Source organism: Monodon monoceros, unplaced genomic scaffold, assembly GCF_005190385.1.
Source record: "Monodon monoceros isolate NGI ecotype Baffin Bay Population unplaced genomic scaffold, NGI_Narwhal_1 Super_Scaffold_21, whole genome shotgun sequence".
In the NCBI taxonomy this organism is placed as follows: Eukaryota; Metazoa; Chordata; class Mammalia; order Artiodactyla; family Monodontidae; genus Monodon; species Monodon monoceros.
In genome coordinates, this window is record NW_021703778.1 from 110,459,432 (window position 1) to 110,483,722 (window position 24,291).

Genomic DNA, 24,291 nt, shown 5'->3' on the forward strand with positions numbered 1-24,291 from the left:
ACACACAGAGATGCACACACAGAGACACACACAGACACACACACACACACACAGAGACACACAAAGACACACACAGATGCACACACAGACGCACACACACAAACACACACACACAGATGCACACACACAGACACACACAGACGTGCACACACAGAGACACACATACACAGACACACACACATACACACATACACACGTTTCTTTATTCTATTTAAAGATTCTGTAAAATCATGTGCTATTGTGCTTGATTATCCTTATAGTAAATAAGAATATCCGTCTAAAATGAACTTTGTCTCTCCTACTGTAACTCTAATTCATTCCTGATTTTAAAACCTACTAAAATACAAAAACAAAAAAGTATTATAAAGACTTGTTTGTGGGTGGCTGTAGGTACTTGATATAGGTTACTTTCTTCCCGTTCCTTAGTTAAGATCACAATCTGGTCAAAAAAACAACTGGGTTGGAAATGAATAAAATTTCGCAGAAAGGATTTTTGCCCATTTTTCAAAATTTGGGGGGTGGGGGAAGGGCAGGATGTTTCTACTTGATTTTAATTAATTTTAGCCAATTGTGTTTGGCTCTAGTTTTCTTATAGTAATGATTAGTTGAAAAAGTAGATGTCTAACAGAAGGGATTGATTAAAGAAAGTATAACGTTACAAAATAGTATGTATAATACGTACAAAAGTTACAACATAAACTGATTGCTGTAAATTGAATTTTCTAGTATTTAGCAAAATATCTTATTGCATGAAAAAAAACCAGGTAAAATAACCTAAGAGTAAATTAGAAAGTGTTTTTAAATCCTAGAACCTTTTCTTTTGTTTTACTATTTTAGGGATTTTTTTCTTTAATACAAAAATAATGTATACTTATTTCTATAATTACAAGAGGATAAAAAATGTAAAGATAACCCATAATTACATATATCAGAAATAACCACTGTTAACAAATTGGTATATATCATTTTTTCATGTATCTATGTGCAAAAATGAAATGATTTCAAACATATTGTTTTATTACCCTCCAAAAACTACTTTCCCACTTCTCCCTCCAAAAAAGACACTAACGTGGTGACATAATTAATGTTAATAGCTTATCCTCAGAAAGAGCTTGAAGAAGGGCTAGAGGGAGGTGTGAACTCCTGGACCCCTGTGACAGATCAAGGCTTCATCCCACAGTTGGAGTTCAGTACTGTGCTGCATGGAACATGCTAGAAACAAAGGCTCAGTCCCTCTGAGCCTTCATTTCCTTGCCCACCACATGAGGATAACGATGTTTGTATCTCACAAATACTCTAACAAATGGGGTCAACTTTTAAATGAGCTTTGAGCTTTGGAAAAATAGCGGCATAGTATTTTATTATGTTGCTGCCTGCTCGTTATTGGTATTATTGTTATTAAATTCCTGGGTTTGAATTTAAGCACTCTTTTTTAGAATATCTCTGCTGACTAGCCCTATGGCACCCTAATCACTCCTGGACTCTGCTGTTGTTGCTTTAAAATTTGTGAATTCTAACTTACTTGAATAAGCATTCTTAAGCCTCTTCCATGGAATTTTTTGGTAAATTCCCATGTGGACAGCGTGGTATAGGGGTTGGGTTTTACCTTGTATTGGTATTTCCTGCACCATCTCTCTGTTACCCCCCAAGCCCACATCACAGTGATATTTACAATGTCCAAGTCCATGGTGGCTTCTCCATGTAGGGGAGACACTGTCATCCCACAAGCTTCCCTTTGTAGAGGAATGGGAGGTGCGGGCCACTGAGATTCTCGTGGGAGGTTGTCCAGATGGGAATTGTCAAGGCTGGGAAGTGAATTATGCTGCCAGGAAAGATTGCTGAAGCCAGTAAGCCCTTGCTGAAGGTTGCCTGAGGCCATTTCATCAGTAACCCCTGCTGCAACACAAGGACTGAGAAATGGCCAAAAAATTAACACAACCCCACCCTATCCTTGGCCTCCACCTCAGCCTTTATAATGTTGAGTCCTCAGAGCCCACAAACAAGGGAACCTTTATTGAAAACATGGCTATGCCCTTGTTCATTTAAGCCTCACTGTCTTTACCAAGTACCGAGAAACCTACTCATGGACACACAGGACAATCTCCCAAAACACAGGTGCTGGTCTCCTAAGGACATACAGGATTTTTCTAAACTAAGTAAGGTTTTTTTCCTCCTCTACCTCTGTATGTGTTTCTTTTCCTTCTAATTCTGATTTTAATTCTTCTTCAAAACCTTACTTTTCTCATTCTCCATGAATTCCTCTTTCACGAAATGAACAGAAGACACTTTTACTAAGAAAAACGTCCACGAACCATGCGTAGCCTCACATGAATTCACAAGCAGGCACTGAGATGATGGGAGTCTTTCACAGACACTTGGTGATTTTCTGTCCCACGGGACAGACAGCCTGACCCTCTGGCCCCCACCTGCACACTCACAACTATTCAGGACCAGCCAGGGAGCCAAGCTTTGACGATAACAGGCGAGAAAACAGGTGTCTTCCGCAGAGCCTGGTGCTTCCCAGATGGGAGAAGCGATTAAGGAGAACAGGAAGTGTCCTCTGCAAAGCTGGGGACAGACTGAGAGCCGTGCTGTTCTGCTGAAAGTGCCAAGGTCATTAGTAAATGGTTGGAAACTATTGTTCAGAAAAGGAACTTGTACAAACGTGAAACTCTCTCAACAGCCCTGTTTAAATTTACCTCAAAACAAAGGGTTGTCAATGAAGAGTTGGACTGCTTCCCCGCCCTGGGTTTAACCACACGCAGACACCTCGTAAATCTCCCAGCTCTTATTCTGGGTGCTCCCCGAGTGACAGCGACATCTCCTCCCTGCCCTTCCCTTAGTGTGCCGTGAGCCCCCAGAGACCTCACTTCAAAATACACAAAGGCTGAAAAGCATCCCCACCTTGGAAACTAGTCCCTAGTTCTCCACTATGGAAATTTAGGAACAATGATAAAAACTAAGTTACTAAATTTATTTCCCTCTAGGGTTCTGTGAGGGTCCAACACATTTTAAAACAGCATTTTCCAGTCACCTTCCTGCTTCGCCCTTTCCAGGGTGGAACCTTCAGCGCACTGACCTCATCATCTCCCACTGGCAGGAAAGCAGCCGGATTCCCTGGGGCACAGCAGGGCCCAGTGAGGAAGCTACACAAGGTACTGCCCGTGTAAAGCCTGGCCTGGTCTGGATTACTCACACTCTCTCTCTAATAGGCCGTATGTTACAGGAAACTGGTCCCAGAGCCTGGGTCTCAGGGCGACTCCCACCCCCCAATACCTGGGTCATGGGTAAGGCTCCCAGGGGCAGGAAGCAGAGGGAGGCTGGAGTTTGTGCTTTCAAAAGATCAAAGAGACAATGAGGGCCCAAAGATGGCAAAGTGGCTCTGATACCAAAATTCATGACTGTATGTGTCATCCGACATTTACAGTCTCCACATACTGGGAAGATTGAAGTGTGCTCCCACTTACAGGCTGGAGAGATACTAGCTCCAAGGTTCCCAAACCCAGCTGCCCAACAGAACCCACCAGGGTGTTTTTTTTTACTGAAACATATATTCCTAGGTCCTCAGAATGACTAAGTCAGAATTTCCAGAAGTGGGGCCTGGAAACTGAATTTTTCAGGCCCTGGAGGGGCCTAGTTGCAGAGTCAGGTCTGAGAATGGCTGCGTGAGATGGCTTTCTGTGCCCCCTTCCCCAAGCCTAGAGACCTGGACGTGTTACTGAGTTATCCTGGAATTCGTGGCCTGCCCACACGATCCCAGATACACCGCTAAAATGCACTTCCTTGGGAAGAAACAAGAGAAAGAAAATGAAAGACAGAAACACAAATTCATTCCTAGCATAAACAAAAACACTGCAGCCCGGTCCTCCACTTCTGCCCAAGATGACTCTTCCCCAGCTCACAGGGCACAACTTTGAGAAGGGAGAGAGAGAAAGACAGTTAGTTGCAAGGCTGATGCTTGAAGCTTGAAGTGGGTTCCTCTCTGTAGACCTGTGCCACAGCCATGCACCCACTTTGTATGAGCCACTGTCCGCATGGGTATCCCACATAACTCTTGAGCTACTTAACTCTTGAGTAATTCCTCAAGAAACAGCACTGCCTTCTCACCTCCTGCAATGCATGGAGAATCTACACGCCCATGCCTATACACACATGCAGAGCTCAGCACAAGGGGCTACCCTTCTCGGGAGAACAAACTCTCCTGGTGGGACTGCCTCTGCCTTTAACCCAAACCCAAGTGGTTCTCCTGCCACAGCACTGGACCTCAACCCCAATTCTGTACCGTTCGTGATACAAAGGGCAGCCTCGATTCATGCTTTAGAGAGGGCCATGCAGTTTATGACCAAAGGAAGAATAGAAATGATACCATTTTCAAACTGAACTGGATCCCTTCTTCTACCCTCTAGCTCAAGTTCATTTCTCAGGCCCTCCTCCAAAAAGATCATCAAAAAACAAATGCTGTAAACATCAAAAGGTTCTAGAAGAGAAGGTACAGAAGTCCATTCCCCTCTCCTCCAGGAGCGTACCCTGACCCAACACACACATACTAAAGGTAAACGTGCAAAAGATATAACCAAAATAACCAAAAGTTATTTTTATGTGCCATCCCTCAAAGAAGAAATAGAGACAGTGAAAATATTTACATTATCCAACTTGGACAATACAAATCCATATCCATCTACAAAACTGATTTTAACCAAAGAAAAACTGTAATAATAGTCATTGCCACACCTCAGACGGTTCCATTGTTTTGCTCTGTGATAGCCACTTGAAAAACAAATTATTTTATAGGCACCTGGCTCATTATGTATTACAAATTAAATCTTCATTTATCTATACGCTGCAAACAGTACCTATCCATCGCCATCACTTAAAAACCCATTGCCCTTCTTTCTAGCCTTGTTAATTTCCAGATGCTAATTAAATTTAAACTCATAAAAGTATCTGTTTAGCATGCATGACAAGATCGTCCTTCAATATCCATTACCCACTGTATATTCCAGCATGTTTACCCACAGTTTTCTATTTGCTTTGTCATCTATATGCCTCAATTTCAAGGGACAGACTGGAGATTTAACCTGGAATTCAATCTCTCTCTTATTTCAATTCTACCCAAGTTGTACCCTCTGCTTGATGGCTTCATAAGCAACTTTCTTTCAAAATTGCTAAGAAGAATGACTTCCACATAATAGCACTTAAATAGGGAATAGAAGGATGATAAAGAAATTCTGGAGGAAAGCTATATTTCAGCCCCTTTTCACCAGGACATTACACAAAAAGAGAAGACTTGCAGTCTCTGGAGACCCACAGTCACTTATTGCCCTAATAAGGCTGACAGTCTAAAAGCCACACAGATAATACATGGTGTTGTTCACGATCAGCACCTAACATAAAACACGCTACCACCCCACAGGAGTGTCCTGAAGGCCTGGGAGAGGATTCAGAGTATCACCCAGCAGAAATGATATTCACATTCTCTCTTCTCACTAACACAAGTCCTCAAAGCAGGGAAACAGCAGAAAAGAGAGAAGAGCTCTGCCTCAAGGCGGCTGTGTTCTGCTCAGAGGTGTCTCTGCTCTGACCTACCTTTCTCAGCTGGAGGGATGTTCTCTCAAGGACTTACACTGGTCCTTCAGATGTGTCTGGCCCATGTGAGGACGTCCACGCCTCCATGCCCATGTCAAAAGAGAAAGGGAATGTGTCACCACAGGCCCAAACAATTACCCTTTGCATCAGGGTATAAGTGAAGGCTCCACAAGGATAAAGATAGTCTGTACTACCACCTCACCTTCATTTAGCCCAAGAAAACGTAATATAAACACTTGGAGTCACAATTCCACACAACAGAGCCTTCCTTATCCCCTCCAGCCTTTATCACAAAGCTTGACAAACTTTTCTATAAAAAGCCAGATAGTAAATATTTTAGGCTTTGAGGGCAACATAAAATCTCTGTTGTATATTCTTTTTCTTCTTCTTTTCCCAACTTTTAAAAATGTAAAATCCACTCTTAGCTGGTGGTCCATACAAAAACAGACCACAGGCCAGATTTGGCTTATGATCCATAATTTGACAACCTCTATCTTATTATAAAATATGAAGTAAAAAATGTATGAGTTCTTCAATTCATGTAAAATACAAACTCCTTTTAAAGAAAAAAGAATCCTCATTGTCTTTTTTTTAATATAAATTTATTTTATTTCTTTATTTTTGGCTGCATTTGGTCTTTGTTGCTGTGCGTGGGCTGTCTCTAGTTGTGGTGAGTGGAGGCTACTCTTCATTGTGGTGCGCGGGCTTCTCATTGTGGTGGCTTCTCTTGTTGCGGAGCACAGGCTCTAGGTGCACGGGCTTCAGTAGCTGTGGCATGTGGGCTCAGTAGTTGTGGCTTGCAGGCTCTAGAGCGCAGGCTCAGTAGTTGTGGCACACGGACTTAGTTGCTCTGTGGCAGGTGGGATCTTCCCGGACCAGGGATCGAACCCCTGTCCCCCGCATTGGCAGGCAGATTCTTAACCACTGCACTACCAGGGAAGCCCCTCATTGTCTTTTAAGTGTACATCCACAGACCCCTGGGTACCACAAATCCCAAACTGAGGACCACATTAAAATTAAATCTGTGACTCTGAGGAATCCCATATCACCAACGCAGATGAATATACAAAATAAATTATCAGTACTATTATAAGGTGGTAGTGGTCAGAGGATCCAAAATAGCCTTAAATTAATGTTTTTAGATTGCCTTTGAAATGAAAATCAACCTTTAAAAGTTATTATCTAAAATATAGCTGTGCACTCCCAGAGGTCTACAGTCAGTACCACACATTGAACATGTAACACATTTCTATCATTGGCAAAACTCTGGTTAACATGACAATGATCTCACTGAACAAAATGTGTGGCAAAGCAGTATTTGCCCCATCTTACCCCTCCCCCACCTCACACTTCTAACCTGTTTGAATTGACTGCCATCCTTAGGGGTATGAAGAAGTGAGGTGGTATTAGTTAGCATGTTGAGGTCAGAGGACCAATACACTAAATTCTCAACTTCTAAGTTCAAAAAGCCTTATTACAGGTAAAACACTGATGATGGCTAGGAGTCAATGAGTTCTAGCTGAGTCAAGTTTTTCCACTTTCTGCTCCAGCCCTTCATTCCAGACTGAAGAAAAAACAAAAACAAACAAACAAAAAAAAACCCTTTGGGGCTTCCCTGGTGGCGCAGTGGTTGGGATTCCGCCTGCCGATGCAGGGGACACGGGTTCGTGCCCCGGTCCGGGAAGATCTCACATGCTGCAGAGCGGCTGGGCCCGTGAGCCATGGCCGCTGAGCCTGTGCATCTGGAGCCTGTGCTCCGCAACCGGAGAGGCCACAACAGTGAGAGGCCCGCATACAGAAAAAAAAAAAAAAAAAACCCTTTGAGTTGAGTTAAATTAAGGAAGCAAAGTTTGGAAAGGGGGTTATAGAAAGTTAGACATGAGTATCAGAGGGGATCAGAGGGAGTTATGGAATCTAACTTAAGTTTGAAGATCCCAGGATAGCTGATTTGTGCTTTGATTCCTGTTCAGAATTTTGAAAGGTAGCTGTATCATGGATGTGTCCTTTCCATAAGTGCATTGGGTGGAGGCAATAGAAATAGACCCAGGGATAACACAGATATTGGAATTAGCCAACAAGGACTTTAAAACAACTACTTCAATCTGAATAGACATTTTACCAAAGAAGACATAGATGGCCAATAGGCACATGAAAAAAATGCTCAACACTGTTAATCATCAGAGAAATGCAAGTTAAAACCACAAGGAAATATCACCTCACACCTGTCAGAATGACTATTATAAAAAAGAACACAAATAATAAACGTTGGAGAGGATGTGGAGAAAAGGGACCCTTCATACACTGTTGGGAATGTAAATTGGTGCAGCCACTGTGGAAAACAGTATGGAGGTTCCTCAGAAAACTAAAAATAGAACTATCACATGACCCAGCAATTCCACTTCTGGGTATATTTCTGAAAAAAATAAAAACACTAATTCGAAAAGATACATGCACCCCAATGTTCATAGCAACATTATTTACAATTGCCAATGGAAGCAACCTAAATGTCCACCAACAAATGGATGGATAAAGAAGATGTGGTACATATATATATATATATAAAATGGAATACTACTCAGCCATAAAAAAGAATGAAATTTTGCCATTTGCGACAACATGGATGGACCTAGAGGGTAATTATGCTACGTGAAATAAGTCAGATATCACTTAAATGTGGAATCTAAAGAGTAAAACTAGTGAATATAACAAAAAGACTCACAGATATAGAGAACAAACTAGTGGTTACCAGTGGGGAGATGGAAGGTGAAAGGGGCAAGACAGGGTTAAGGGATTAAGAGGTACAAACTTTTATGTATAAATTAAATAAGGTACAAGGATATATTGTACAACACAGGTAATATAGTCAATATTTTATAAATAACTATAAATGGAGTATAACCTTTAAAAGTTGTGAATCACTATGTTTTACACCTGAAACATATATATATTGTACTATATACCTCAATGAAAACCACACCAAAAAATAAATAAAATAAAACAACTACTTCAAATATGTTCAAGAATTTAAAGGTGAAGATGGACATAACAAGTGAACCAGTGGATGATCTCAGGAGATAAATAGGTACTATTGAATAAAACGATGGAAAGTCGAAAACTGGAAAATACAATATTTGAAATGAATAATTCACTGGGTGAATTTTTCAGCATATTGGTCACTATAGAAGAAAAGGTCAATGAACTTAAAGATGCAGCAATAGACACTACAGACTGAAGCACAGAGAAACAGAAAGCTGAAAAATATCAACAGAGCCTCAGTGACAATATCAAGTAGTCCAACATACTTGTTATTAGAGTCATGAAAAGAGAGGAAAGAGAATGGGGTAATATAATGAAATATATTTGAGTAATGCAGTGAAATAATATAATGAAGACATAATTCTCCAAACTTGATAAAAACAATATATCAACCCACAGATCCAGTAAGTTCTACAGACTCCAAGCAGAATAAAAACAAAGAAAACAACACCTATTCACATCCCAGCAAGGAGCTGAAAACCAAAGTGAAAGACAAAATATTTTAAGAAGCTAGAGAAAAGAAGATACATTACATATAAGAGAAAAACAATAAAGATTACTACTGACTTATCATCAGAAAAGGTGGACTATAGAAGACAATGGAATGACATTTCTAAAGTGCTCAAAATAAAAACTGTCAACCTAGAATTCTATATCCTGCAAAAATATTTTTCCAAAATGAAGGAAAAAAATCAAGATATTTTCAAATTTGGGAGAATTGGTCCCCAGAAGATACGTGCTGCATTTAGAAACATTAAAATGACATTCTTGAGGATGAAAGGAATTACACCAGATAAAAATTTGGTTATATGTAAACAAATGAAAAGTTTCACAAATAAAAAACACAGGGGTAAGTATACAAGGAGCATTTTTTTCTTGTTTCTTAATTTCCTTAAAAGATAATTAACTAGTCAGGACTTCCCTAGTGGCGCAGTGGTTAAGAATCCGCCTGCCAATGCAGGGGACACGGGTTCAAGCCCTGGTCCAGGGAGATCCCGCATGCCACGGAGCAACTAAGCCCATGCACCACAGCTACTGAGCCTGCGCTCTAGAGCCCGCGAGCCACAACTACTTAGCCTGCATGCCACAACTACTGAAGCCCACGTGCCTAGAGCCCATGCTCTGCAACAAGAGAAGCCACCGCAATGAGAAGCTCAAGCACCACAACAAAGAGTAGCCCTCGCTCGCCACAACTGGAGAAAGCCCGTGTGCAACAATGAAGACCAAACGCAGCCAAAAATAAAATAAATTTTAAAAAGAAAGATAATTAACTAGTCCATCAACAGATGAATGGTTAAAGAAAATGTGTTATATATATACGATGGAGTATTATTTAGCTTTAAAAGGAAATGAAATTCTCATACATACTACAACATGGATGAATCTTGAAAACATTATGCTAAGTGAGATAAGCCAGACCCAGAAGGACAAATGTTGTATGATTCGTCTTATATGAGATACTTAGGCAAATCCATACAGAAAGAAAAACTAGAAGTTACCAGGGGCTGTAGGAAGGAGGGTATAGGGAGTTATTGCTTAATAGCCACAGAGTTTCTGTTTGGGATAACAAAAATTTTGGAAATAGATAGTGCTGATGGTTGCACAACATTTTGAATGTAATTAATGTCACTGAAATGTACATTTAAAAACAGTTAAGTTCCTTGGTGGCCTAATGGTTAGGATTCTGGGCTTTCACTGCCTGGCCTGGGTTCAACCCCTGGTCAGGGAACTAACTTTTTTTGCAAGCCATGTGGCAAAAAAAAAAAAAAAAAAGTTAAAATGGCAAATTTTGTTATATATGTTTTACCACAATTTTTTAAAGTAATCATGTAATATACCAAAAACTAATGAACCATGTACTTTATGTGGGTGAATTTTATGGTATGTGAATTTATATCTCAATTAAGCTGCTTTTTTAAAAACACAATTAATTGTATAAAACAAAGATAACAATGTATTGTGGTGTTTATAACAGGTGTAGAAGTAAAATGTAATACGACAAAAACACGAATGATGGGAGGGAGATAAATGGAAGCTTACTACTGTAGGAGTCTTACATTTATGTAAAGTAGAATAATATTAGTTGAAGGCAGACTGTGATAATTTAAGGAGGTATATCATAATCCTTGGTGCAATCAGTAACGTACATACATACGTATATACGTAAGGCATAGCTGACAACAACAAAAACAAAGAAGTAAACAAAAGTGATGGAAAAATCCATTTCCAAAACAACCCAGGTTCATGGTAGTTAAACTTTGTTCCCTAAGGTAATTTTCTCCTGAATCACCTCCTTCAATTGTTCAGGAAACACTGCAGTGCCATCTGTGAAGGCAGAGCTTCCCAGCCAGAGCTCATCGGTATGCCACAAATGGGTTATAGATATTCTACAAGATATTAATCCCCTCAGCCTTGGAGGTGACAACAGGGTATGTGGGGTGACCCATGCCCACAGGCAGGTCACCTCTATCCTCAGATAGCCTCATCTGATGCTCCCTAGAAAGTGCCCAGAGTTGAGCAGAATCCAATGGCATGCTACACGGTCCCTGCAGGCAGCAGTCTCAATGAGCACCATCTAGGCCTCATCACCTGATAAGATGTGCTGAGTACAACAAAGGAAGTGCTCTACCCCCGCCATCTACAGAGCACACATTCACTGCAAAGCACACCTCTGTCACAGTGAACATGGGGCTTTTGCAGCTACTAGGGAATTTCTTGTTCCAGATGTCCAGGGACTGCAGCATGCAACCCATGATGCAGCTGGGCAGTGAGGGTCACTGTCAGGGCTGGGAGACGGGGGGGAGGCTCCTCAGAGACACACTTCAGGCAGTGGCCCCAAATCTCTGTCTTTGTATATATAACAAGCTATTTCTCCCCACTTGTGGCTTATGTGCCATTTTAGTAGTGTCCAAGTTACCAGCAAGTGATTGCTCAAACCATGTATGCAGTTGATATGCAAAAGTTCTATTGGATTAAAGTCCATTACAATTATAAGATATTTTAATAATGCATTTGTCAACAAAAATAAAAGAAGAACTGTCAAATCTTGTAAACATAATTTAAGCTGTGTTAAAAAGGTTGTTTAAAAATTTTTTTAATGTTTTAGCACTTAATTGTGTAAGCAAATTTTTTGTCAAGTAACTCTCATAATTGAAGAGATCAGAATTTTTAAAGCCTTGGTTAGGAATTGCATGTAACCACTTCAAATATAAAATATGAAATTAAAAATGTTAATTTTAATCAAACTTCTCATTTAAAGCAAATGAGAATTTATTTATTACATTTTTGGAAAGATTTTATTTGTAACACTTATATCAATACTAGTCTTACATTTGATATCTTCCCTAATATTTTTGATTTTTTCATATGATAATTACAAAAATATATAATAGATTTTTTCACCAAGCCCTATGTAGACACTCACAAATCTCCATAGTTTATCTCAATGTGTTGTACAAATAACATTTTCTGTGTTTGCCATGATGTGACAAAAGTTGGGAACCAGTGTAAACTGAGGCTGTCAAGTCTGAAACTGCTATAGCCATTGGATTACTAATAGGAGAAGCTCTGGAGAAGGAATAAAGGACAAAGGTCACACACTGGAAGGCAGGTCAGAAGACAGAGAGAAATCTAGATCATGTGAAAATGTTTTGATAATGTTAATGTATTTCTAATCCGAAAGAAAGTTTCCATATCGACGTGAATGCACTGTTAGAGCAGTCACACTGCAGGCAGCTTCCACACAACTGCAAGGGCACTTTGGGTTGGGTTTTTGTCCCTGGCAACCAAAAGAATACTAAATGATCCATTCCTGGTAGGAAGGGGATCTTGTAACCTAGAAAGTAGATATACTTGAAAGTTACACTCTTAGGACTTCCCTGGTGGCGCAGCAGTTGAGAGTCCGCCTGCCGATGCAGGGGACATGAGTTCATGCCCCGGTCCGGGAGGATCCCACATGCCGCGAAGCGGCTGGGCCCGTGAGCCATGGCCGCTGAGCCTGCACGTCCGGAGCCTGTGCCCCGCAACGGGAGAGGCCACAACAGTGAGAGGCCCGCATACCACAAAAAAAAAGTTACACTCTCAGAGGGGCAGCTACTATTAGTAGGAAAAGTTTATTGCTTAAATCAGGGGTCAGGCAACTTTATACCAAAAGTGCCTGATCGTGAATATTTTAAGCTTTGTGGGCCACATGGCCTTTGTTGAAATAGTCAACTCTGCCCTTATAGCATGAAAGTGGCCATAGACAATACATAAAAGAATGAGCATGGCTATGTTCTAATAAAACTATGAACACTGAAATTTGAATTTTGTGTAATTTTCACGTCACTTAATATTATTCTTCATTTGATTGTTTTAACCATTTTTAAATGTAAAACCCATTCTTAACTCATTAGTGTAGAAAAACAGCAGTAAGCAGGATTTGCCCTACAGTTGGTAATTTGCCAACCCCTGGCTCAGATCCCCCTCGCTAGATGAGGTGATGGCCCTCTATCGCCCTCCCAGGGCTGGAAAAGTAAGAGGTGTCCCTGGCTCAAAGTGGAAGGGACTTTTTATTAGATTTCCTCCAAGGCTAACTGTGCTTGGATGAGAGAACAGCCCAATGGCAACAGTAAAGAAATGCTTGCCCATCTTCTGAACTTCAAGTGTGTTTGTGACTGGCTACAACAAGTAAGCTTATGCTCTTTCTAATAACAGACTCTTCCTGCCACACGCCTCCAGACACTGTAGGACTTAGAGGTAAGATTATAATTCTTTCTTAATCCTGAACATTCTTGTACAATGAGATCCATTCCAATCTCTCCACTCTGTGAAGACATTGCAGGGAAAGACCTTCTTGGCTAGTACACAGTAGAAATTCTCTGAAATGGTGGGATGGTCTTAAAGCAGAAGGGGAAAAAAGTCTCAGTGTAGGTATAGAAATGGGAATGGTACACTCTTTCCCTCCCTAGAATTAGACTATGGCTCCTGAAGAAGGAAAATTATTACCTAACACAGGCCCTTCTGAAGCAGTGAGGGGTCTTTGGGGGTTGGAGAACTTTGTTGATCAGAATTAAAAAAGGAATTGGGGAAGGAAAAAGGGCAAGCATATTTCCCAAACATCAAGATGCCAGATTTAGAAAATAAAAATACACCCAGTTAAATTTGAATTTCAGATAAACAATACATCAGTTTTGTGTGTGACTACGTCCCAAATATTGCATTCTGTATTCTATCTGTCAACACTTCAGGCTGTGGTGAGAGAAGGAACTGAGGGTTCCAGCACCGTCTGCAAAGAGGGAATTGGGACTTTAGGAAGCAATGGCTTCTGGGGGCCCCAAATGGCTGTCAGGGGCTTCTGGGGACTCATTAATCATCCATTTTTAGTTCTGATCTCTTACACTACCAAGCAATTTTCTAACCTTCATTTGGAATAAATGTCTGTCATTTTGTAAAGGCAACATGTTAATATAAGACTTTTATGCCATGTGTATAAAAGCTTGTGGCCCCCAATACCTTAAAGAGCATGGAAGACTGTGGCCTTAAACTCCACTGATTCCCTCTGTCTCTGTCCTCCTCACCCTCCCCTCTCACTCCCTGCACATATGTGTCTATGGAAGTGGGGGTGTGGGGCTGTCTCTCTCTCTCTCTCTCTCTCTCTCTCTCTCTCTGTGTCTCTCTGTCTCTCTCTCTCTGCATTTTGGATACAATCTTAACTAGTTCCTGCTTAAATCACTCCTCAAAGACTTGAAGAATCTCAAAATTGGACTACTTAGATGGGTAAATTCCTTTTACGTCCCCACTGAGTTCCAAAGAACACTGATTCTTTCATTGACTGAAACAAGACTCGCACTTCTTCCAGCTCTGAACTAGCTATTCCCAAACTATAAATGTTCAATCACTTCCCAGACAGCAAATGCACGTTTTTCTTCCTTTGTGCCGTATATTTTGCGTGGTTTGCATCATCATTTGCTAAATATACTTGGACACTCTTTCTACCTCTGGACCCATCTCTCAGAGCTTTGTGCGACTTCTCACCCTCTAGGAACAGCCCAGATAAATCACTGCATAGCAATTTAGCAATTTAGCACACACAGAGGAGAAGAGTCCAATTTTCCAAATAGGGCCATTTGTTTAATTTATCTGGCTGCTAGGGAGTTGTGGGAATGGTGCTGATAAAACCATCAAAGCCCTTCAGGTTTTGTCTCTGATGGGAGAGTCCAAATATTCTCACCATTTCCATTTTGAAAAATGCATGTCTTCTATTCCTTCAACTGAGTGGTAGGTTAATGAGTCTCTATACCTTACACATAAATTATAAATATTCTTGACATCTATTCATTTTTTAATTAAAAAAAATTTTTAATGAAAAATCCATCTCCCATACACAAAGAAAGGAATAAAATGTTTTAACTTTTATGCCAACTGGAAAAGGTCTCACTTCGCAGAAAGCAAGTCAGGTGGTTAAATTTATCATACATCCAAGAGACAGATCATTGCACTAGAAAATTGGAGATCTGAGATCTAATCCCAGGTTTGCCCCATAGATAAGGCCATTAGTCAAAAGTTCCTCCAATACAAGAATTGTGTTCTGTACACTGTTTCCCTTTAGTTAATTGTTAACAAATAAAGTATAATTATATACGATTTATTTGCCTAAAATATATTACAAATATAGATGAAGTCCCCTGGACCTCTTCAATCCTTTCCCCCACCAAAAACCAAGCGATAACCTCTACTAAAATCTGATATGTATCTTTACTAGGCTATGCCATAGTAAATACATAGTGTTAATTTTTGTGGGGTTTTTTTTCACATAAGTGGTCATAAAATACATAAAACTCTGCAGCTTGCTCTTTTCACTCTATGATATATTTTTGAGATCAATCCAAGTTGATATGGATAGCTCTAACTCTTTACTCTGTGTAATATTTCACCATCTGAATATACCATGTCCTATATATCCACTCTGGGGACATTTAGATTGTTTCCAATTGTTCTTGATAAAAACAATTTTAATAGACACTGTCAAATTGCCCTCCAAAGTCAGAAATCATTTAGCATTCCCACCAGAAGTGCAGCAAAGTAGTCCTTTCCCCACAACTCAACAACGCTGGATATTAATAAACTTCATTTCTGCCACACTAGAAGATAAAAATAAAGTAGTATCTTGTGGTGATTTTAATTTGCTTTCCCTCACTAGCTTAGTGAGGGCGAACATCTTCTCAAATGTTCTTTAGCCTTTTATGTTTTTCCCTTCTGGGAATCCCATGTTTATATCATTTACTGATTTGTCTGTTGGTTTATTTGTTCTTATTAATTTATAGAGTTCTTCATAAACTCTGGACACTAATTTTTTGTTGTACATGTTGCTTTTGTTCATTTTTTGAAACTCCAACACATAGCAGAGCATCTGATTCTTACTAAGAGGTAATAATTATTTGTTGATTCCATGAATAAATGAATGTTGCCTAAAAACCATGTATTAGACAGTCACTTTGTAGCTCACAACAGGGCTATGGCACTTTCATTATTTAGCTATGAAGACCAGGCAAGTGGGTACATTAAATATGAGCCACTAAATGGTGTGCCCTACTCATTTCTGAATCCCCAATTCTTAGAGCAGGGCCTTTTGTAGAATGACAGCTCAATAAATGTTGAACAAATCAAAGACCAGAATAGAAGAAAGCAAAAGCACCTCCTCCTTGATAGGGATAGAGGATTAAGAAGTACAAACTGGGCTTCCCTGGTGGCGCAGTGGTTGAGAGTCTGCCTGCTGATGCAAGGGACACGGGTTCGTGCCCTGGTCCGGGAATATCCCATATGCCGCGGAGCGGCTGGGCCCGTGAGCCATGGCCGCTGAGCCTGCGCGTCCGGAGCCTGTGCTCCGCAACGGGAGAGGCCACAGCAGTGAGAGGCCCGCGTACCAAAAAAAAAAAAAAAAAAACTTAGTACAAACTATTATATACAAAATAAATAAGCTACCAGGATATATTATACAATACAAGGAACATAGCCAGTATTTTATGATAACTATACATGGAGTATATATAACCTCTAAAAATTGTGAATTACTATGTTGTACACCTGTAACTTATATAATATTGTACATCAACTATACCTCAATAAAAAAAAGAGCCTCCTCCCTCTCACATGCCTGAGAGACCAGATTCTCCATCCCATAATAAGCTAACAAAAAATTATAATAAAATCTGGCATGCAGCCAGTACAGAAGAATGTATTCCATATCTGCTCTGTTCCAAATCTCTTGATCTCCACAGCAAAAATGGGAAATTAGAGCCAAGTGGATACCTCACAAGAAAAGCAAATAAAGACAAAATGAATGCTTCGAGCCATTAGACTCAACTTAGGGAATTCATGGTAAAATCTGACTGCTTCGTCCACTGCTTCTTCCCCTGGGGACCAGGGAAAAGACTGAGGGGCCAGAACTGCTCCTCCCCCTTGCCCATCTCTTCCTCTGTCCTCCCCCCACCTCCCCATCTCTCCATTTCAAGATGCTCTCTTCTTTTTCTTTCCAGATTGTTGTTATTCTCTATAGAATGTTGATCCCTGGATTTTCCTGGATTGTCATGATTTCTGTTGAAAGACTCTCACAGCAGAAACACCACCCGCACTTATATACATATAAATATGTTTCTTTTCTTCTGCTTTCTTGCTCCATCAGGGCTCTGTGGAGCTATCTGGTTTAATTGCTTCTGGCACTTTGCCCATCAAAATGTGCAATTCTTCAAAGGGATGGAAATGACAGTGAATCTGCCTCTTCCCGAGCAATCGAGGTTTTTTCCTTTGAATCCAGTTGTCTTGGAAACAAGCAAGTTTCATTGAACATACACCTACCGTAATGGTTAAAACATCAGCTAGAGGCATGACCCCCCCCCCACAATCCATTCTCTGTTTTGCCCATCTCACAGGCTGGTTGGCTGCTGGCGTAGAAATGGGCTGTGAGTGAAGACATCTGGATTCTAGCCTTACCTCCGAACCTACCCACATGGCTTTAGGCAAGTCAAATAACCTTTTGGAGCCTCTATTTCCTTATGAAAAAAATGGGAATAATAAAACCTCTTCTATCTATCTCAGACTCATTGGGAAGATCGAAAGAGGAGATAGACATGAAAAAGCACTTTGGAAACTGCAAAAAGCTAGGCAAATGTAATCACATACTTGAATTATCATTTTCCTCTTGCTCAAAATGCATCATGAAATTTTAGCTCAGATATGTATAAGTAAGTTCTCTGGTTATTATCTTGTCCTAATGATAAAACAGACCTAAGCACCTAAGAGCTGAAAATGATCATCAGTGACCAGTGGTTACTCCCATTGTGGTCCATTCTGCTAAATGAAAAGTAACTCCACGCAGACAGGAGAGCTACGCCTGCTGCTGTTGACTGCTCAGGGTGTAGTACCAGGAACAGCCTAAAGTTACTTCTGTTTTAGTCATCCCTGGCTGCATAATAAACCACTCTACTCCAGTACTTAGTGGCTTCAAGCAATCCTTTTCTTTTGCTCACAATTTTATGAATCAGAAATTCAAGAAGGTCTTGCCTGGGGCAGTTCATCTGTGCTACATCCGGGCAGCTAGGGCTGGAGGATCCACTTCCAAGATGGCTTCCTCACTATACGTCTGACACCTCAATGCTCCTTGACTTCTGTCTCTCTCCACTTGGTGTCTCAACCTCCAACACCTTTCCACATGTCTGAGGGCTCTCACAGCACTGTGGTCTCAGGATAGGTGCTTTTATTACATGTTGCCTGGTTTCCAAGAGGCAGGAAGCAGAAGCTGCTGGGTCAGTTAAGGGCTACGCCTGGAAATGGCACAGCATCACTTCTGCCATGTCCTACTGGTCAAAGCAGAAACAGGCCCTGTCCAGATTCGAGGGAATGGAGAAACAGAATGTATCTTTTTTTTTTTGGCTGCATTGGGTCTTCACTGCTGCCGTGTGCAGGCTTTCTCTAGTTGCGGCGAGCAGGGGCTACTCTCTTGGTTGTGGTGTGTGCGCTTCTCATTGCGGTGGCTTCTCTTGTTGTGGAGCACAGGCTCTAGGAGCACGGGCTTCAGTAGTTGCAGCATGCAGGCTCAGTAGTTGCAGCATGTGGGCCCTAGAGCTCACGGGCTTCAGTAGTTGCGGTGCATGGGCTCAGTAGTTGCAATGCATGGGCTCTAGGGTGCATGGGTTTCAGTAGTTGTGGCTCGCGGGCTCTAGAGTGCAGGCTCAGTAGTTGTGGTGCATGGGCTCAGTTGCTTCGCAGCATGTGGGATCTTCCTAGACCAGGGATTGAACCCGTGTCCCCTGCATTGGCAGGTGGATTCTTAACCACTGTGCCACCGGGAAGTCCCCAGATTGCATCTCTTGATGGGAGAATGGCAAAGTCACGTTGCAGAAGAGCACGTGGAGTGCGAGATAATGTTGCAGCCATCTCTGGGAGACTCTGCCATATCTCCTTTGGCATTTGTCATCCCTAGCAAGGTATCCCCTAGTTCCGCCAAACCAGGATTAAAAGTAACAGATGAATAAAGCACCTACTGAGACTCTGACCACTCTCAAGACATTATTATCAGAGCTTGGTGCTTTCCAGAAGCCAAAGGAGCACCTACAGATCAGATTCAGGTTCCTAGAAAACTCCAGTTTGGATCATTCACATTTGGAAGAAAATGTGGTACCCCAGGCCTCTCCACATATAAGCACATGTCTAGGAGTACCTCCAACACAGAAACCAGCCTGATACAATGAAAAATGTGATATCAAAGGCCACATTTTGGTCTTGCTCCACACATTTAACATGTGTGTCATCTTGGATTAATTATACAACCTCTCTGGGTCTCAGTTTCCTCATCTGGACAATGGGGGATTTATACCTCTACTAGTTTACCTTTCCACAGTTGTTGAGGTTACCAAATGAAATAATGTATATAACATGCTTTTTTAGTTACAAAGCACTATGTGAATGTCAATTATTAAATCAGAAAGGTAATAGAGGCAGATGCTGGCTTTGCCTCTTCATGGATATGTGACTCTTAAGCAAGTTTACTTTAACATTCTGTGCCTCCATTTCATCTTCAAAGTCTGGTTTGGCATGCCAGATTTTTAAAACATATCACAAATCAGCAGTTAAATGAAAAAATGCCAAACCATGCGCCAAGAGAAAATTAATGTATGTTGTAGGCACCATAGGGTAGACTTATTGGTGTGGTTTTTCATTTAAAATATTAAGCCACACATGGGATGGCTAATGGAGTAAAATATATCTCCGATACAGTGGCTTAGAGAGGGCTCTGGAACCAGACTTCTGGATTTAGATCCTGACCTCAGCTTTGAACAACTGCGTGATCTAGTGCAGAATACCTAACTTCTGCCCTCTATTTCCTCATCTATAAAATGAAAATAATATCACCTACCTCATAGGGTTGTTGTAAAGATTAAATGACTCACTGCTCTGAAAACAGTATGTAAAAATACAGTAAGTATAAGTAAATGCTAGCTATTAGTATTCATCTCAGTCTTTTTATGTCTGCTATACATCTGTTATATACAAAAAGTAGGGCTTCGCTGGTGGCGCAGTGGTTGAGAGTCCGCCTGCTGATGCAGGGGACACCACGGGTTTGTGCCCCGGTCTGGGAAGATCCCACGTGCCGTGGAGCGGCTGGGCCCGTGAGCCATGGCCACTAAGCCTGCGCGTCCGGAACCTGTGCTCCGCAACGGGAGAGGCCACAACAGTGAGAGGCCCGCGTACCGCAAAAAAAAAAAGTAGGAGGTATCCCCACCCAAAGTTCAGTTCCAGTGTCAAGACTACGATGCCACACATCAAGAGGGTATGAACAGGTTTATTGCTCACATAATTGAGGTCTTCGTAGGGGGACAGCACATGGTAGGGCTCTTAAGCAGGTCCAAAATTACTTGAGAGAACAAGGAAAGGAAACAAGTCTGGGTTTTTATCGTGTTTAGAGAGGGGTGGGGCAGCCTAGGATGTGTATTCCCATATGGGAAAAGGGACAGTCTCCCACCAGCACCAAATGAGTATGCACTTTCTTATCAACTTGCCCAGATGTCTGGCATAAAGGGAAGAGGGACAGGTGTGGCTAAAAAGCTGTCAGAAGTTAAACAGTATCAAAATATGGCTAGGTTTCTCATTATAACATCATAAAGGTTCTTTACACTTCTTATTAACATACAACTAAGCCCATGGAAAAGATTTTGTTAGTGGTCACCTTTGTAAACTCTATTACTAGTTTTAATAGTTTTTCAGCTAACAGTCATGGGTTTTTAGAACAATTACTCTAACTGTAAATAATAAGAATTTTCTATTTTCCCTTTCTAAAATTTATATCTTCTATTTATTTTTCTTGTCTTAATGCATTTTCTAGAATATACAGAATTAAACATAATGGTGACAGTAGTCATTCCTACCTTGTTCCTGGCTTTAATGGGGATGCCTTTAGTATTTTACATTAAGAATGATCTTAGCCCACAGCAAACAGACAAAAAAAAAGAAATAAAAGAAATTCAAATTGGAAAAGAAGTAAAACTGTCACTGTTTGCAGATGACATGATACTATATATAGAAAAATCGTAAAAACACTACAAAATAATTAGAGCTAAAAAATTAATTCAGTAAAATTCAGGTTACAAAGTTAATACACAGAATACAATGTTGCATCTCTATATGCTAATAAACTATCAGAAAGGGAAACTAAGAAAACAATCCCATTTACAATTGCATCAAAAATAATAAAATACCCGGAAATGAATCTAACCAAAGACATTGATGAAAGAAACTGAAGACAACACAAACAAATAGAAAGATATACCATGCTCATGGATTGGAAGAATTAAAATTGTTAAGATGACCATACTACCCAAGGCAATCTACAGATTTGATGCAATCCCTATCAAAATTCTAAAGGCATTTTTCACAGAACTAGAGCAAATAATTCTAAACTTTGTATGAAAACACAAAAGACCCGAAATAGCCAAAGCAATCTGGGGAAAGAAGAACAAAGCTGGAGTTATCACAATCTCCGATTTCAGACTATGCTACAAAACTGCAGTAATCAAAACAATATGATATTGGCACAAAACCAGACATGTAAATCAATGGAACAGAACAGAGAGCCCAGAAATAAACCCACGTTTATATGGTCAATTAATCTACAACAAAGGAGGCAAGAATATACAATGGGGAAAAGACGGCCTCTTTAGTAACTGGGATTAGGAAAACTGGACAGCTGCATGCAAAAGAATCAAACTGGACTATTTTCTCACACCATATACAGAAATAAACTCAAAATGGATTAAATACTTAAATGTAAGACCTGATCATAAAACTTCTAGAAGAAAACAGGCGGACTTCCCTGGTGGCACAGTGGTTAAGAACCCGCCTGCCAATGCAGGGGACATGTGTTCAATCCCTGCTTCAGGAAGATCTCACATGCCACAGAGCAACTAAGCCCATGCCCCACAACTACTGAGCCTGTGCTCTAGAGCCTGAAAGCCACAACTACTGAGCCCACACGCCACAACTACTGAAGCCCATGTGCCCTAGAGCACATGCACAGCAACTACTGAGCCCACGCGCCACAACTACTGAAGCCTGTGTGCTCTAGGGCCCGCATGCTGCAACTACTGAGCCCGCGTGCTGCAACTACTGAAGCCTGCACGCCTAGAGCCCGTGCTCCACAACAAGAGAAGCCACTGCAATGAGAAGCCTGTGCACCACAATGAAGAGTAGCCCCTGCCCGCTGCAACTAGAGAAAGACTGTGCGCAGCAACAAAGACCCAACGCAGCCAAAAAATTTTTGAATTTAAAAACTAATAGGCCATACACTCTTGGACATTGGTCTTAGCAATATTTTTTTGGACCTGTCTCTTCAGGCAAGGGAAACAAAAGCAAACATAAACATGGGACTACATCAAACTAAAAAGCTTTGTGCAGTGAAGAAAACTATCAACGCAACAAAAAGACAACCTATCAAATGGGAGAAAATATTTGAAATGATGTGACCAATGAAGGGTTAATATCCAAAATATATAAACAGCTCAAACAACTCAATATCAAAAAAGCAACTGACACAATTAAAAAGTGGGCAGAAGAGACTTCCCTGGTGGTCCAGTGGTTAAGACTCCGCATTCTCAATGCAGGGGACACAGGTTCAATCCCTGGTTGGGGAACTAAGGTCCCACATGCCTCACAGATAGATCAAAAAATTAAAAACTAGTTTTTTTTAATGGGCAGAAGACTTGAATAGACATTTTTCCAAAGAAGACATACAGATGGCCAACATCACTAATCTTCAGAGAAATGAGAATCAAAGCCACAATGAGATATCACTGCACACCTGTCAGAACGGCTATCATCAAAAATTCCACAAATAAATGTTGACAAGGATGTGGAGAATAGGGAACCCTCATACACTGTTGGTGGGAATGTAAACTGGTGCAGTCACTGTGGAAAACAGTACAGAGGTTCCTCAAAAAATAAAAAATAGAACTACCATATGATCCAGCAATTCCATTTCTGGGTATTTATTCAAAGAAAACAAAAACACCAGTCTGAAAAGATATATACACCCCAATGTTCACATCAGCATTATTTACATTACCCACGGAAGCAACCCAGGTGTCCATCAACAAATGAATGGATAAAGAAGATGTGAGATATAGATAGATAGATAGATAGATAGATAGATAGATAGATAGATAGATATCACAATGGAATACTACTCAGCCAGAAAAAATAATAAAATTTTGCCATCTGCAACAACATGGATAGACCTAGAGGATATTATGCTAAGTGAACTAAGTCAGACAGAGAAAGACAATTACTGTATGTTATCACCTATATTTAGAATCGAAAAAATAAAACAAACAAGTGAAAATAACAAAAAAGTAACAGACTCACAGACATAGGGAACAAACTAGTGGTTACCAGTGGGGAGAGGGAATGGAGGAGGGGCAACATAGGGGTAGTGAATTAAGAGGTAGAAACTATTATGTATAAAATAAGCTACAAGGATATATTTTACAATACAGGGAATATACCCAATATTTTATAATAACTCTAAATGGAGTATAATCTGTAAAAATTTTGAATCACTATGTTGTACACCAGAAACTAATATAATATTTTAAATGAACTATACCTCAATTTAAAAAAAAAGAACGGCAAAAGGTATTTATGTAAAAGTAAAATTTTATGATAATAAATAAAACAGATGTTAGAGGTGTCTGACAATTCTTAGGAGTGAAATGGCTGAAAAGAAGTTCAGAAGCCAAGCTCAGACCATCATATATCCATGCATTCATGCACAGAGTAGCATATGAACCTGAACATTTAACAAACATCGCCAAAAGTCACCCTGTGGGTATCAGCACACTTAATGGAATTGAAATCATGATTATGGCAAGGAAAGTCCATGCCTTATCCACAGGAAATAGAGAAAGGATGGAAGATAACGACACCAACCAAGAAATAATTCATCTCTTGGAAATACATGAAACTGACAGAGAAGACTGATAAAAAATTTCAGGGTGAGGATAAATTAGACAGACATAGATATGATATTTTGATGGAGAATTTGGAATATTGGAAAATTCTTAAAAGGAATAATTATACAAAGAGAGATCCAACAGAGTAAGGTTATTTAATTATAATAACTTTGAAACAATAACTTTGAAG

At 40.4% G+C, this 24,291-nt stretch overlaps 1 long non-coding RNA gene across 2 annotated transcripts in view; it reads right to left on the bottom strand.

Annotated features, from left to right (window-relative positions):
• LOC114904139 overlaps nt 1-24,291 on the bottom strand; it is a 216,535-nt gene that overhangs the window by 89,047 nt on the left and 103,197 nt on the right. For both annotated transcript variants that reach the window (XR_003795861.1, XR_003795860.1), the window contains exon 6: nt 5,587-5,667. This is a non-coding gene — a long non-coding RNA (uncharacterized LOC114904139). The remainder of the gene's footprint in view (nt 1-5,586; nt 5,668-24,291) is intronic.